This window comes from Anser cygnoides, chromosome 3, assembly GCF_040182565.1.
Source record: "Anser cygnoides isolate HZ-2024a breed goose chromosome 3, Taihu_goose_T2T_genome, whole genome shotgun sequence".
Taxonomy (NCBI): domain Eukaryota; kingdom Metazoa; phylum Chordata; class Aves; order Anseriformes; family Anatidae; genus Anser; species Anser cygnoides.
Genome location: NC_089875.1, coordinates 88,885,427 through 88,901,221, shown reverse-complemented (window position 1 = coordinate 88,901,221; position 15,795 = coordinate 88,885,427).

Below are 15,795 nucleotides of genomic sequence, written 5' to 3'. Positions count from 1 at the left end.
TACATTCTCATGAGGAGTTACAGGTACATCCCTGACAACTCCTGCTTGACACCATCATCAGTGTTTTCTTATAAATCTTTTTATGCTGTACACTGTTAAAACGCTTAATGAATTTAGATGCTGTTTCGAGTGATGAGGGAGATAAGGGTATGGAAAAATCATGGTATTAACTGAGTAATTCAACATAATTAAGAGAAAAATACTACAGTCTGCTGTTTCAGGATGATCTCTGATAAATTATGCTTATGTTATTAGTTACATGATCTTTCTTTGGTATCATTAAACATCTAAAAGGGATTATTATTATTATTATTATTATTATTATTAATTAATTTCTAGTTGGCAGTGACACAGCAAGCTGACCATTAGCTTCCAGTCAGTGGAGATAAAGACTACAGTACATCCGCTCAGACAGATTAACACATAGTTACTTGCATACTCATACACAACTTTCTGTTATTCCTGGAACTGCTTAAGTTTATATCATGGGGGGTTGTATTGAGCTGAAACATGTTTCTTCCAAATTGTTTTCCTCTTACTGATTAGAAAGAATCTTTGTTTTAGCTATTAGCTAAGTCTAAAGTTAGTTGATAGACTCACTGCTCACAAAACAGTCCTGGGCAGTGTAGCAAATTAAATTGAATACTGCAGTTACCAGTTATAAAAAACTAAAATTACCAAATGTGTTTCTCTATGTGAAGCAAGACATGCAGAGATGTGGTCTTTTAAAATATATATTGTCTAAACAGAAGCAGGAAAGACATGATTAGCTGGTAGCTCCACTTCATTTTATGACAATTGGAAGAAGAAATTTAATAGTGAGTAAGAAGGCAAGAAGGGAAAGTATGAAGTGTTTGGTGTGCTTGTATCCCCATACTAGCTTAGTTTTTCCTCTGTGAGAAATTTGGCACTTCCTTTGTGAGAAATTTGGCCCTTTACTGCTGAGTCTAACACTGTTCTCTTTTTTTTCTTTCACAGTTTTTTTCCCAGCTATTCCTCATCTTGCACAACAGCTGCACCGGTTCATCAGTATTTTACTTTTTAAATTTACCAGATGAGAGTGAGATATGAAAGGACCATATTTCCTGTGCACAGGACTGATCTAGTAGACAAGAATTTTTGGCTGAAGAAATGGTCTTACAAAAAAGCTAGTATGTGCACCAGTGTTGTGTGGTACTTAAACTGTTGAGAGAAGAAAAATTTAAAACCTAACCAGAAAAATAAAAAAATATGCACAATATGTATGCAAATTTATTTTTTATTTTTATTTTTTTTGTGGAAGCTATAGTATGCTAAGCTTAACTGCTTTGCTAACAATTTCTTACTCTCCTTTTTCAGGAGATGAGTGTTGCTTTTTTTTTTGCAGCAAGGAACAGGTGAACCTTGGACCTGCTCCGACAGTCAGCAGGACTCTTTTGGTCCTGACCATACCCCAAAACTTCCTGACCTACACATGTGATGGCAACTGTCATTAACAAAGTTTAACTCTAGCAAGTGTAAATATCCAAACATAACTCCAAGATTTTATTAACCAAATGCAAGAAACTGGAAGTAGTTTTGAGGTTGCATTGAACTATGCCTGGCAAGCTTTGGAGAAATATTTAAGTAACTTAAAGCACTGCTGTTATCTGTATTATTGGTCTTTTTGCTTCAGTTACTTTCAGTAATATACCAAACAAACTGACTTTACATGTCCTGGCCTATCATCCTATCATCTAAATAAGCTTATTTTATGTTTTTGATGGATTTCTCTCTCTTCTCTATGCAGCTGACAGTATCATACATGTATCATACATGTCATTGCTTAGACAATGCATTCTGTGTCTGTGTAGAAGCTTTTTTTTTTTTTTTTTTTTTTTTTCCAGTGTGTTGTTGCTGTGTTGCTGCACTCTTACATGGTTAACTTCCATGTTATGGTTACCACCGATGAAACTCCTTTATGGTTTGTTGTATATACTATTACCAACATTGCCATTATTCAGATCATGTTTTTTTCCTTGTATCATTAGTCACCTTGTTTTAAAATGTTAAATAAAGTTGTAGTATCATTTTAGATTCTTTCCAAATGGCTCTGTGGCAGCTGGGGCTAATTCTGCATCTCACTGCTACATTAGAATCAAAGAATTGCAGAATATCCTGAGATGGACGGGACACACAAAGATCATCGAGTCCAACTCCTGGCTCCACACAGGACCACACAAAACCGTATGTCTGAGAGTGTTGTCCAAACACTGCTTGAACTCTGGAAGGCTTGGTGCCATGATCACTGCCCTGGAGAGCCTATTCCAGTGCCTGACCATCCTCTCAATTTGGAAATGCAGCTGATACAGCCTAATGACACAGAGATGTTTATACTAGGTCTTTCAAACCATGTTATAATTGTTGTTTGTATTGTTCAGCTGCCCTTTCTCATTTTGATATTTTGTTATTGATAAACTTTAAGGAGAATAAACAATAGATAAGCTCTTATTCATTGTACATTCCAAAGGGAAAAAAAAATGCTTTGACTATTTTCTGTGAAAAATAAGGTATATTTTTATTGTTTCTGAAAGTTGTAATTTTGAAGTCATTCTCATGTTTAAATATTGCTTTTTCATTTTCATTAAGCAGCTTGAGAATTTGTCATATATTATTTAATCAGATTGTGACCTTGTTTTTCTATGAAGTTGTTGATTGCCATTAATTTTTCTTTCTTACAGATTTTTATTTCTGGAAGTGGTTTCAGTTTCAGTGTACTAGTCTGTAGGGTGAAATGTATTATACATGCACTACTGTGCATGCTGAGTAGTTCTGGGATGTTTAACTTTGAGAAGACTCAGGGGGATCTTAGCATTTTTTAAAGTGATGGGAAGGGGTAAAAGAAACAGAACAAACCTCTTCTCTGTGGTGTCTCTTGAAAGGATAGAAGGCAGTGAGCACACACTAAAAGGCAAGAAATTTTGTTTAAACATTTAAGCACACATTTTTGTATATAAGTGTGATCGAACACTGGAACAGTGTTCTCTAGAGAGGTTGTAAAGTCTCTGTTCTTGAAAATATTCAAAATCCAACTGGATGTGGTCCTCAGCAACCTGTTCTGACTGACCTGGGTCTTAACGTGTGGTTAGACTAGATGACATCCAACGTTCCTTCCTACTGTATCCATTTTGTGGTTTTATAATTCTCTCACAATGAGTGAACAGAAACAACTGTAAATGGGCAAGTAACTTTTTCAAATTTGTTTCAACACCACTTTAACCTGCTATAGGTCCTCTACAAGCTACATTTATCTCCAAACAGTATTTTCAATGCGATTCTTTGATGTGGCCAATATATTTACACACAAATATTTTAAAGTCTAACCTACACAGAACAAGAATTTACTCAATGTACAGTTAGGAATATATTACGTATAGAAAGCTGAAATTATATTTTAAAGAAAGAAAATTTTAGACTAAGAAAAACAATAAATTCTAGAATTTGTTCATTTCTGAAACAGAATTTTGGGGTCTGGCAAAAGTTCCTTTGTGTGCATTGTTAGAAATGGTGTCAATCACATGTTCAGGTTTGTATTTTAAAATCATACTTCTTATCAGTGATTGCTAAAATAGGCTTCAATGCTTCAAGGTATCCTGTATAAATGTTCAGTTAAAGATGACCCATTCTCATAAAAGAGCATACAGGATTGGCCAAAGTAGGACAGGAGTTCAAAAATGTTTTCACAGTATAAGCAGGATCAATTGTGGTTGTTACTTCCAGCTTATAACCTGCATCCTTCAGCTAGGGTGCTGTTACTCTCTACATAGGATCGATGTTGCACATGGATGGCAGGAAGGGAGAATCTGCATCAGGAAATCTGTTGTTCCTGGGTGAGGTCCTGTTCCTCCCCCTTCAGTCCAGAATTAACCCTAAATTAACCCTTCAATTTTTCTCTGATCTATTTTTCCATATATATATATATACACATATTAATTTACATTCTCCACCACGGTAGTATTTATTCAAACATCCCATTTTGATCCTCCGCCTTAGTGAAAATTTGTTCTGTCTGGTCTTCTTTCATCGGGTTTGCACCCTCTCAATTTCTACCTTCTCTTTTCTGACCATTTCATCCCACCTCCTAATTTCATTCTACTTCTTTCTGCAGTTTTCTCATCTTCTCCATGTCCTTGACCTGAAGGTGTTTTCCAGCCCACCACTGTGTGTTATTTTGGAAACTAAGAATGGAGGATTGCTGTGGTGTTTAACTGCTATTCCTGGTTGGTAACTCCAAAGTAAGAGAAGCTACTTATATGTTGTACAATGCCACCCTCCACTGGCAGGTTCTCCTTCCCTCTACATTTCACTGGAGCCTACAGCAACACATATATATCCCCCGCCTTCAGAATTCACAAGAGAATTATCATTTAGAAAGGCTGCATATCTTACATTTTTATTAGGAAAAAGAAACAATGCCACTGTACCTTCCTTCTCACCCCCTGCATTGGATTCTGTTATCATGACCGTTTATTTCACTCATTTTTTTCTGATATCTTTTTAATTCTGACTCCCATTTCTTGATGGCTACCTTGATGGCTGGTCCCCAGCTTTCCCATGACACAATACAAAGCATACTCCAGAAACCAGTCCTTGTTTTTAACTAGACTTGGTGCTCTGCTCAATGCAAATGGAAAAGGACATTTTACATGGATTCCTGCCACCTCAGCTCTGAAATAAGTGGGGATTTAAAGAGATGGGGTCCCTGGGGCTCCTTAGCTGTCTGATCTGGAACAGCAAAGCATAGGTACCCACCAGGATGCACTAGCTTTTTGCACCACATCAGCACTCAACCAGACAAAAGCTTTTGGAGAAACCAGCTCAAGGCTGATTTTGGTTCTGAGGATGTTAAAACAAATAGCATTCTGTATAACAGCTATACCCCTGTAACAATGAGCCCCTGAGTGAAACACACTGTAGGCAGGCTGAGTATTCTAAGAGCAATAACCATTCAGGACTGCCTCCTTGCTATAAGCCCATTAATGGCAAGACAGGATTGTGCCTCTGTCCCTTTACAGTTAACACTGCAGCCATCAGTCTGCCTTCTTACAGTCTGGCTTATGAATACTTCTCCCTTGTACCATGCAGCCACCTTCTGCAACCCCTGAGCCTCCTCTCTCACAGACTCCCATCTCAGCCTCCCTCCCTCTCCTTGCCTCTCTTTACCATCCCGTCTTCTGACTATGTCAGCTAATCCCTTACTAATTAAACTCTGCCCAAAGGACAAGTAAACAAGAGTAGCTGACATGAAATTTGCAGGCAGTTGTTCCTCTTGCTCTGTTTGTATATTTAATCCTTTGCGCTAGCTTTTATCAGCTTGTCTGTTTAGATAAGAAGCTGTTGTGGAGCAGGGATGCTGTGTATATATTGTGCAAGCTCCACTTTCCTAAGCACTATGGTAACAAACATAATAAGAGCTAATATCACACAGTGCTTGAAGGTCATTAGAGGCAGCTGTTGCCATATCTTGGTGGTGCTAGTGGCAGCTATTTTACTGCTGCCTGCTGGAGATCTGCTTCTGTAAACAGGTCCTGCTTATGGAACTCAACACCTTCACTGGCACCATCAAGTTAGGCTGCAGGCTCTTTGGGGGATCAGATGGTTTCCTGGGCACCAGCTACCATGAAAAATGTTCATTTTTTATAGAACACTTTAATAACATAACCCTTAAAACATACAAGTCTCATTGACATTTCTTTACATGCACAGGGACATGAGGACATGGGTACATGTGGCACTGGGTTGCATCTTCAACTTACTTCCTCAAGAAGCTTGAATAGCATAAGATGAAAAGAATCAGTGTCTTTGGAAGGTTACCACTGCCTTGTTTACTATGGATGCCTATGGTTTCAGCTTGAATGACCTTTGTTGAGACCTTCTGTAACTTGTGTAGCAATACCCGAAGTCCATTTGTGTTTACGTGCAGCTAATGGTGGGGCCCCAGCAGCACATGCTCAGCATTGCCTGTGAAAGTGAGACAAGAAAAAAAGAATGTAAGCAGTCAGGCAGTGCAAAGATCCATGTTACATTTTTTTTTTTTTTTAGCAGTAACTGAATTATTAGCCATGGTCATCCTTATTTGAAGCACAGAACCATGTGGAATCCTGAGTTAGGTTATGTGGTAGCTCCTGTCATGGGAAGCCCATGCAGGGTTTGAATATTGTCTCGCCCTACTGTCTCACATGGGTAAATGTGTCCGTCGTATGTCAAGAAGGTCCTGCTTTCTTGGGACCTAAGTTTTCTCTGAATATAGAGAGGTGGGTTTTCTATATAGGCTACTTGCTCAAATACCTTTCATCAGTCAAATGGCCCTGCTTCATAGGAATTTTGTCATGGGGTGTTTGCTTTACCCTAGGAAAGGAATAAGCAAATGATTGTCCATGCTACTACAAGAACAAGGTGAAAGCAGCATTCTGTCCATTTTTCATACTGAAGATAACATCAAATGGTTACTTATCCCCATTTTTCTTTCCATATTTTTTTCCCCTGGATCTCATTTTCATCCAAGGCAGGCATGTCTCCATAACTTAGCGTAGAAACTGGAAGCTGGAAAGCATTGACTGTTCTGAGAAATAAAATAGCTTTCTGAGAACAATGCAAGGGAATGCCTTGTGGGAATTCCTGAAAAAAAAAAAAAAAAAGAGGAAAATACTTATTAATAAGCTACTTTGCTGTGTGCTTAGGGCTTTCATGAATAAGCTTGTGGGATGTCTGTGGCTGATCTGAGCTTCAGGTCAGGGTTTTGGGTCAGTTATATCAGGCAGGGTGCTGTACAAATTGTTGATAGACAGGCCTTCTGACAATCAAATGGGACAGTTTCTTGAAGTGATATCTTCAGGACTCCAGGTTTCAGGATTAGTGCTGTCTGGATTTGTGGTCAGAAATCTGCCAAATCTACTCCTGCAACATGTATGTGGGATACCGTGTGAGACATTCTTTTCACAGGAAGTCTAACACTGTGGTAGGATATGCAGTGATCAGTGGCCACTCTGGGAAATGTTACATGTTTTTAAGCTCTGTGCTAAAAAACATAACTTGTCTAAGTCAATAAAAACTCCAAACATGCTTTAGGCACTATGACACATGATGGTCAGAAAAGAGAAGTTGATTAGTGTAGATTAAAAGGATGAATTGTTGTTATGGAGCTGATTAGCAAAAATCCCTCAGATTTTGAGATCCCTCAGACCAGGATTTCATCCAGAAGCATAATGTGAAACCAAGTGTAAAAACCCAAACAAACCTACACAATCAAAAGAGAATGGAATGCAGATGTTAGAATGAAATAAAGTGGGTCATAAGGAAGAAACAGAGAGAGAAACAGAAGGTCCAATAGCAGCAAACACCTAATGATAAGAATGTGAGGAGTAATAATGATGGAAATCAATGAATATGGTGTTATGCATATTCATTAAACACCCAAGAAAAAAAGGTGACTTTTGCCTAAATCTCATAGAATTTTGATAAATCATATAAAAAGTTGGGAGACATGGACTGAGGTCTAATCTTAGAAATATTTTACAAATCTGTGTGTAGAACCACTGTCAATATTCCTACATTGGCTATGAAAGTGAGCTAGAGTACTCCATGTTCTTTCATAATGTAAATTTTTTTTGAATACAGAAACAGACTTCTGTTCTGCCACAATATGACAGGCTGATCAAATTTTCATAATTTGTAATAGCCTCTTATCAGTATTCATTTTATTCCTAACGCAGTAACAATAAGTCTCATCACATGTGACAAAAAAATATTCCCAATAACAAAGGCAACAGAGATTAAGTAACATGGTAAAATTTTTCCAATTCATTAAATTCCATCAGCAAGACTTTTGACATTGATTTCCTGTAGCACTTTGGAAACATTGTTTACCCAGCAAATATCACAACAAAATAAACAAATAAGCAAAACTGGTAAATAAAACATCTGAATTTATAGGAGCTGTTTTGAACCCATGCATGTTGCATGTCTCATGGGAACAAGGCTGGATAAAAATGTCATTCATGGTGATGAAGAATTCTGATTCTATATACCCAGATCTAGAGGTACAAGTGGTTCTCCTGGCAGAAAAAAACATTTCTCTATTGAATACAACCACTAGGTTGGCTGAGAAACATAAAACAAGACACATAGCTCTTCATTCAACATTACAGAGCCCACTAAAAGATACAGGAAGGTTTCTGTAATACATTATCATTTCTTCAAAATCACATCTGTATTCACAAAGAAGGAGAAATGTTTTCATATTATAGTTGACTTTAATTCAGAAAAGCAGTTAATTTGACAAATTTGGGTTGCTATATGTTATGTTACAGGCTTAAATTTATTACATTGGTTAAGTTTTATTACTTTCCTCAAATAATTTCATGCTGTAGAATAGTTGTCAGTTTAAGTGTTTTATGAAAGTAACTGAAAAGTCCCACATGGGACTTAATCATTTTCTTCTATAGAATTCAGATAAGGATTGCAGCAGATGGGTCTACTGCAAACTTGCACAGACTGATGGGAGGACATCTGCTGAACGGGAAGACAGCTTCTCCTTCCAGAAAATTGCACAGAGCCAGTAACATCAGATAAGTATCTTATATTTGCATTACTGATTCTTCTTCTTGTAACCCTCTTAGTAGACTGGATTTGTGCTTTTTTAGTGAAAGTGCATTGCCTTTCAGCTCTTAAATTAGCTTTATTCTAATTCCCTTAACACACAACAGATGGAGAGCTATAATCTGAAGGGTCCTGTAACAAAGTGTCCCAAGTATACTCTTAATAAAAGACTTGATTGCATCACATATTTGGCTTGAGTTCTACAAATTAATGTATAATTAAAGTACGTGATTAGTCTAATCAAAACTACTGTTTCTGCTTGTGAACAATGTGTAGCACATTTGCATGTGTTTGTATGACTGAAACCCTGTGTACAAGCTTTTCTTCAGTTAATAGTTTTCTAATTCAATATAATAAACGTATTTTTCTCCTTCTCAGATTGTCAGCTACAATTTACAGAGACAGAAAGCTTAGAATGATATATAAATAAGTGGCAAAAACATGATATAAATAAAACACTAAGCCAAACTAGCTCTTTGTTTTGAATTTTAGATTTTGGTTTGTTTTGGATTGTGACTGGATTATAAAAGTTGGCTGCAGTTTCATAGAGACCTTATTATTTATTTATTTATTTTTAATACAAGAATTTAAATGCATCTGGACGCCACAAAGATTGGTTCAAATGCGAATGTATCATGACGCATTTTGTCAGAAACTCTTTAAAAAAATATATAGGTCATTTATGGTATTTTCTAGAGAATATAAAAAATAATGAAAAGTAAGAGGTTCACTAAAAATATTTTTGCTGAAACATCTTGAGTGTGGGGAAACTTACACAGTCCTACACATGTTCATAATACTTGAAGCAATATAAGGCAAATAATAGGAACATACGTCTTTGTTAAACTGCAGAGGATAAATTGCCATTAAAATGCCAGCATTTCTTTCAGTGCTTTAGGAAGGTAATTAGAATCACTGCTACAGTAGTTGCTTTTGTTACATTTGTACAGACTTCATTACAGAGACAAAAACATTCAATATCAGTGAATTCTGATGCTTTTGAATATATTTTACACTTCATAATATAAAAGGGCTTTGTGAAATTCACTTGACAGCTGCTGAAGCATTAGAGAATATGAACATATTGTAAGGCATGAGTTCAGTTTGCCAAGTCAGAGGACAGAAAATCACCTTTTCTCTCCTCAGTTTATGCAAGGCTTATTTGCAAGGCTTATTTCATGTCCACAAATGCAGGATAGATACTTTGATATTTATGGTTGGTGCTGAAACTTCCAGCACTTGTTGAGTACACTGTGGATATGCATTCCTCTACTTGATAAGGCAGAAAACAATTACCTTTTCAATATAACACAAACTGCTCTGCTTTGCTTTAATTGTGCAGTCAGTGCTCTTGTTGAAGTTGATTATGGTCTCGAGGGAATAACTGTGTAGTATCTTATACCCATGTTTGTGTTTTATGATTCATTGTTCACTTTTTTTAGTGCTTCTTAACTAACTTGTGGCAAATACAAGGGGACATGACTATAAAACTGCTAAGTCTGGAATTCCAGTCTAATGAAAAACTGTAAACTTCTGAGAAAATCAACAAATTTTCAACCCCACAGAATCTGCTCTGTTATTCAGGAGATTTTATGTTGCACAAGGAGCATGGGTAGAGAGCAAATGCCAGACAGCTGGAAAAAGGCACAGGTGCAAGCAGAGAGGGAAAGGAAGATGCAGAGATGCTCATGGCACATGAGCAACTCAGTCTGACCTTTAGTTCTCATTGGTGAAGCTAATTAATCTAAACTGGGCAAACCAAAGGGGTTGACTTAAAGGCCAGTTGACAACATATTGTCCTAGTGAGTAAAAGGAACAATGCTACTTAACTAGGATTAGCCAATTGATGTTTCTGGATATGAAATCACTTAGATTCTGCCAAATAGTAAATAACAGACCTTAAAGAGGATAAAAGTATTTAATAGGATAGTAACAAGTGTAAATGCATCAAGCAGACTTCCCAGAACCGGTGTAGTTCAACTCTGCCTTGCTTACCAGGCACTATGCACCGTACAGTCCCTCACAGTGCACAGGGACATCTAATGACTGAATCAGAGACTGCAGTTAAACATATTCCTCATGCCATAGATAAGAAGTGTACACTCCTCAAGGAGAGGCTGGGGTGGTGCAGGCAAGGCAGGTGTTCAGAAAATTACCTCACCTCTATACAAATATTCCCTTACAAAAACCAAATAAAATTGAGTATTATTTGAATAAGAACCTGAAGAAAACTGTCAACTGAATAAGTAACTGAGATAATCCTGACCTATGCAATATTAAAACTAATTGAAACAACCTAGCACCATCAACCCCCTAACACCCACCTATACTTTGCCACCAAGCAGGGTGTAGCTTTAGAGTGACAGGAGATACCTATATGTAAAAAAATCAGAGTACTGCTCATACAGGAAAATTATCTTAGCAGTCTTTGTAAGGCATAGGAATTGAAGGAAGTGTAATTAGAATAATGTTCTCGGATTTTATAAATTTGGAATGAATTCTCCGTTCATCCACAGATATTCTGTGTGACCTTCAGAAAAGCCCTTGAGCCAGATCCCCAAGGCTGCAGTCTGGGAGAGTCAGGGATTTGCCAGGCTTTGATGATTTGGAGCCTTGTTGATCGGTCTAACTCATTTCCATAAATCTTGCCTATCTCTGGGAGGATGAACATGTTAAAAAGTGCTTTTTTTAATAGTGAGGGCATTTGAAAATTGGAAGGATGATTTGTGTAGGTGCTGTTCTTACCTATACCTTCAAAAGGTGTCTATAGAGTATTTGTTCACATTTATTATTCACAAGGAGTCATTTATGTATACAGATATCTTGTGTGTGGTATCATAGCAACATCTGTGAGTTTAGATGGGATGATTAATTTGTACGTATTTTGCCCTCATTCTTGGCTTTTTGCTACTCTAGTAATTGTAACATGTATCTACATTATTGCTGTATTAAAATACTGTATTTGAAACATAATAATTAACAGCAGCTGCTGCAAATGTTTTTTGCTTTCTGTTTATTTTTAATGAAGTTGACGCTATTTTAATGACTTGTTTGAATCATAATAATAAACATTTCCTTTCTTACATAGGATAAAATTTTCTTGAGTTTTTCAAGATACCAGACAAAGCAATATCAAGACAAGATTGATGATCTGAATAAAAGCACTGACAAAGAAGTTTTTAGCTGGTTAATTCTGTTTTCATCAAGAGAGGTGTCTTCAGTGGGAATTATAAAAAAAAAAAAGTCATTGAACTCTGATATTATTAAAACAAAAAGATAGACTGCCTGTCATTGCCTGCTTAACTTTAAAACCTTTCGAGGATTTCTATAACTCCCATCGGCTACCCTCCCACCCCCCCCAAAATAAAATAAAATAAAATATCCCTGACAGGTTTTCTCTATGTTGGAAATGCCAGTGGACTCTGGGGACCTCTTCTCATTCTTTATAGGCTTCCCTGTTGCCTTTAAATCATTGATATAATGTTTCTCCATATGATCTCTCTTTCCTTATAAAAATCTATTTGAAAATCTCTCTCCTGGGGAATGAAACCAAAATCCTGTCTTTGAACATTCTCTCTGTTTGTGTCGCTCTCATAAGATGGATTTTCAGGAATCATCTTTATCATCTTTTCAGCAGTTACTGAAGCATGAGTGATCGCTTATTTGTAGAGAAGATAAGGGCTGCTGGAAGTTCTTTACATAAGACTAGAATAGCAGCTTTACTTTTGGAATCAGAGAGATTGTTTGAATTTACTTGTGCTGCTCCAATTTGTGCATTTTTTTCAGACTCCTCCTTCTAAAATTATCAAAAGTTCTGGAGTCACAGAGTTGTAGACACAGACAACAAAAATGTTGTGAAAATGCCTTTGTGCTCTGGCTCAGTTTGTTTACAACTTTGATTATTAAGAGACAGGAATGAATGTAAAAAGAAAAGGAAAATATCCAATATGTTTGTTAACAGTAATTCTTTTCTACTGAGAGGAGTTAAAGCAATGACAACAATGGTGTACCCCTTTCCTGATTACAGTTTTTAAAGGTTTAGGTCTGCACAGTCAGAAATATGTTCAGCTTCAAAGGAACTGTACAGTCATTGGAACAGAATTTTTCCCGATGTATTTATATACCTGCAGACATATAGACCACTGGAAAACATTATGATTACTCATATCTATTACATTTGTATATGATTCTATACATAACCTTCAGGGGAACTCCAGAAGAAATTAGGAAATTGAGTGGTAGGATGGTAAAGATGGTTGATGTATGCAATGTAATGAGTGTTAGAAGGAATGATTGAAACTAATCATATCTTTCACTCAGGCCTTAATAAAGAGCCTTTAATAAAGGTTAGAGAATACCCCAAAAAGGAGAGAAATGATCCTGAACTTTCTGTGGAGTTTTCATGTAACTTAGTGGGATGTACTTCATGGAATATTGTCTTTGGTTTTGTTAACTTTGCTCTACAACATTTCTTGCATAATGTCCAGGAAGACATGGAACCATTCTTTTCCTGTTTCACTTCCAAGAGAATAATCTGATGTAACATTGATTTTCTGAGGCTTAATTTATGGATGCCTGATAATTACCTTGAGACCCCTACTTAGAAGGTGATATAACAGGTGCAGAACATTACATCCTATTAGCATTTAAGAGGGCAAAGTTTTTTAATGCTTAAAGAGACACCATGAATATTGATTGATTCAAAATGTTAATCTACAGTCCAATATTCTTATGAACCCATTTTCTGCCCATGCTGCATCTACTGTGCCTCCTAAATGAGATAAATGATTTATAAAATCCTATCATTTCTGATGAGGCACCCGCTGAAAGTAAAATTCGAGAAAGTACTTGTATCTATCATTTTCAAACCTATTTTTATGTGACTGATTTGCCCCTGGTACAGATATGAGATTGTGTTGCCTAAATAGAGGAATCTGCTTATATACAAGATTCTGGTTTAAAAGAATACATTTAATTATAGTATATTTAAATTGATAGTAATTAAATTATAGTATAAAATTATCATTTTCAAAATAGAGGACACATTATTTGTATATCTTTATTTTTTTCTGTATTTTCTTCATAAAAAGACAAGAAAAATATAAACAGACATAAAAGATGGGACCAAATACTTGTCCTACTTTCCCTCATCACTGTAAAAAATGGCAATTATTTTGGGGAGAACTATAAAAGTACACTGAGTAATATTAGTTGTAGCAGTAGTAGTAGTAGTAAGAGTAGTAAAAGTAATTCTCCAGAGAAATTTCTGAACCTCTCATAAATTATGCTTGTAGCCTTTCACTCTTTTTTTTTTCTTTCTTTTTTTCCTTTTTTTTCCCCCTAAACAAATAGACAAATCCACCCTCATGTTTCAGCAAAGGATCCAGACTGAGAATAAGAAATACAAATTCAAGTTTCTCAACGTAGAGCTCTACACAGGAGTTCAGTTTCTAAGACAGTGTTGGTGGATCTAGTAATTACAGTCAGAAGAATTAAGCTGATGATGAAAAAAGATCACTAGGGGCTAGACTGAATTACCCCATATGTGTCTTGTGTCATCTGAGGTGCCCAAAGGGAGCCAAGCAATCTGTATATCGCTGACAGATCTGACCCACTGCCTCTGCTAGACCTGTGACCTCCTGGGTCAGCAGCTGGAGGCCAGACAAGTAACTCTGGGTCATTTCAGGCCTGAGACTTCAAACCATGCAGTGACACAGGCAACCTGGAGACTCCATTGCTGAGATGCTTAGGTCCGTTTCAGATGACAATTTTAACAGTAAATTTCATCTGTCTTTTCAGAGACCACAATGATCCCCAACACTTATCATGAAAAAAAATGTTGTTTTATATGTTTTTAGCCCTTTAGGAATATGTTACTATCTTCTTATATATTCATAAGTATAATTAATATACTTAAAATATTATATAGCTGTACTTATATAACTGTAGCTGTAAGTATAAATTGTACTTTGTCTATATACTTTACACAATACTTAAGAAAAGTCTTTTTTCCCCTCACTGCATTAAAGGTTTAATGAATTAGCAGTATCAGACATGGTTTTACAAACCTTTGCATACAGTACATGCAGTGATGGCTACTATGTGGAAGGGTCCTTGAATATTCTTTCTGTTCTCTAACGTGGTATTTGAAACTCTTTAGCACTGTAACTGTGGTGCATGCTTGAACATAATCACAGAATGGCATGAGTTATAAGAGGTCTCTGGAGGTAACCTAATCCAGCCCTCCCATTGAAACAGATCCAGTCAGAATGCAGATCTTCACAGTCTTAGAGTGATCTAACTGAGTACACTCAGTTTTAAGTGATATCTCTGTTTTATGGAAGAAGGAATTTTTCAAGTTTAGTCCACGTTTTGTTCTTGTTTTCCTTTTTTTGCATTTTCTGTTCAGGGGTGATACTTTTAAATCCTCACCTACATAAGTGAGCACTCAAATACACCTCCTGTTTAGCATTTCCTATGTTCTGATGTTGTGGAAGATTGAGGTGATAAGACATCCCTCTGGGGTGTGACATGGACTATCTTTACAAGATTCCAGATTATTTTAGGAGATGATTTAGAAATTATCGCACTTTTTCTGAAGTTGAGTTCATGAAACAGATGATAGAGACACAGAGACGAATGTCTAAATCTCTAAGTGTAACAAAATTTTAGCAGCGTGCAATTGCCTCAGAAGAATAAACCATTCAACTTTATTGCTACTTGTTTTGAACTATGTTCTAAATTGATTGCAAGTATGTGGTTTGGGGTACAAATTATTTTCAAACACATAGAGACATGCCTGTCACACATAAGAGATAAGCTGGGAAAATGAATAAAAAGGTTATAGAACTGAAATCTACTGTCCAGTTTCTCAGAGTTACGGGATTTGTTTTCTGAAGGCTGTCTCACTTTAAATAACTTGTTACTCTTCAGTAAAGATTTAAAAATGTGAGGAAAAACCTTTTTTTTTTTTTTTTTTTTCAGAAGAATTTGAAAGAAGGAATATAATAGGCAGATATCAGCTGAATCTCAAACACTGTGTAATTGGTTTGCCGGAACTTTATTAATACCAACATCAGGCCAGTCCTACTATATTCTTATTCTTAATTCCAAATTCTTCAGATTAAGCTGTTTTTGTTTGTTTGTTAGTTTAATTATTATTGTTCATTTAAATCTGAC